Source organism: Sciurus vulgaris (genome assembly GCF_902686455.1).
Source record: "Sciurus vulgaris genome assembly, chromosome: X".
Taxonomy (NCBI): Eukaryota; Metazoa; Chordata; class Mammalia; order Rodentia; family Sciuridae; genus Sciurus; species Sciurus vulgaris.
The window spans coordinates 132,927,224-132,929,390 of NC_136471.1; positions in this window are offsets into that span (position 1 = coordinate 132,927,224).

Genomic DNA, 2,167 nt, shown 5'->3' on the forward strand with positions numbered 1-2,167 from the left:
CAAAGATTTATACCTAAAGTAGATTTCAATGCTCATAGAATCTGTTTCATTTACCTAAATTCAAACAAAGAACCAAAAATGATAATTCTAGAGAAGAAGTTTCTGGAGATGGTAAATTCAGTGACTAAAAAATAACAGGGTTGCTGTCCCCAGTACTCTGGACGTTTCCCTCCTGGTGACAATAAGGCTGCTGACATTCCATATGTCATATGTTCAAATTTTATCATGGAACACCAGGTGAAAGCAAGGAGGGTTTCTTCTTGATTGTTTCTTTCTTCATCAGGGAAGATAAAATACTTTTAGGAATTGTGTTCTGCCTCTATTGACATGCTCCTTGATTTCAACTCAGATCCCATTAATTAACAGGATCACATTACTTCCATGTCCTACTGTCAAGAAAGAGAGGAGAGGCAACCGACATTTTGTCAAAGTCTGTTTCAGATAACCTGCTTGGCTTTTCTCTAGAGACCTGACCGCCTTTGGTAGGTAGAACAATGACACTTCTCCGTCCCTACAGATGCTCACATGCTATTCCCTGGGGCCTGTGAAGGTCACCTAGCATGGCAAAAGGGTGTTTGCTGATGGAATTAATCTAAGGATCTTGAGACTGGGAGACAATCTTGAATCATCTGTGAGGGCTCAGTGCCACCATCGGAGTATTAAAAAAAGAAGCAGGAAGTCAGAGTTAGGGAAGGAGATCTGATGGTAACAGGGTTCTGTCTGCTGGTCTTCAAGCCCCAGGGTGCAGGAGGCTGGGTGAGCCTCCCCCCGTGAACCTCTCACAAGGAGCACAGCCTCGTCTGCATTTCACTTCAGCCCAGGGAGATTCATTTGGGACTCGGGACTCCACAACTGTACAAGAATATGTCAGCGTTTCTGCAAGCCACCGAGACTTTCGTAATTTCATGGAACGGCCACAGGAAACCAATATGTCAACATCTCAAGCATTTCATTTATTTTCTTATTATCGGTTTTCAACTTGAAGCATGTGGGACCTGGTGGGCCAAGAATTTGGACTACCATTTTTTTTTTTTTTCCTACTGTGGTCCCAATGGTTAGGATATGGTTTGGTATAAAGCAGACTGTTTATAAATATTTATCCAGTGGATTCCATGGTGAGAGGCATCCCTAGCAACATGATTTCCAGGTCACTTAGTAGTTCTTTCTGCTTGCCTTATGATTACATTGCAGTCTCAGAATCACTCCTTCTCAGTGGGGCTGAATGAATTTTGCATCTTTGTAACTATCAACTGCTCAATATGTAGGTTAAATTAATTTCTAAGTTTTCTCTTGCTTAAACAGCTGGATACTATGTAATATTTTGGTCAACAATGAACAGGCTATGTAGCAGTGGTTCCACAAAATCATATCACCTGGTCATGCAGTACAGACAGACTTTAAGGATCACCAAGAAAATTCTCGATGATCTTATTTTAAAACACTTCACCAGTTACAACCACACTGGTCTTGCATAGAGGACTGTGTGTGCCTGTCTCTGACTGGCTTCCTACCCAGGCTCATTGGCTTTGTAAAGGAGATATTACCCCCCTTTTTTCTTGGAGCCCTGGTGAATCTAAACACTTCCTTACTGAATTTGCAATGAAGCGGGTAATTTCCTTCTTCAGGAGCAGATTCTGGATGTTTTGTGAGATGAACTCTTGCTCTGAATGGCTCTGTGCCTTTAAATAAGAACCAAGAAAACACATTTCACCACCAATAGAACCAAACCTCAGGCAGTTCCTTTGAAGGGCAATTTTCTTCACAAGCAAGGCACTTTCTGACTCTGTGTTTGCTTCTTTCTCTCTCCCCTCCAGTTCATTATCCTCGCCTCCCACTGAAGTTCCACAGATTTGAGCTAAAATTTTGATTTAAAATACAGCTAGCAACCATGTGAGAAACATTCTACCTACTGCAGGGATCCTTAGTAGCCTTCAGACAAGGTTGCCATTTCTATTATTATTTACTGAACTTAGCTGTGTGGTTCCATGGACTGGCTTCCAGGTATCCTCTCCCATCTCTCTGTGGTAGTTCCTGCTGGGGAAATTCAGTTTTGCTTCATTCTTAAGATCCAGACCAGTGAAGACTGCAAAATCTTGATGCACCTCATCTCCAGCAGAAAGATGGCCAGCCCTGCTCAGCTCCTGCCTGGTTGACCAGATGTCCTACA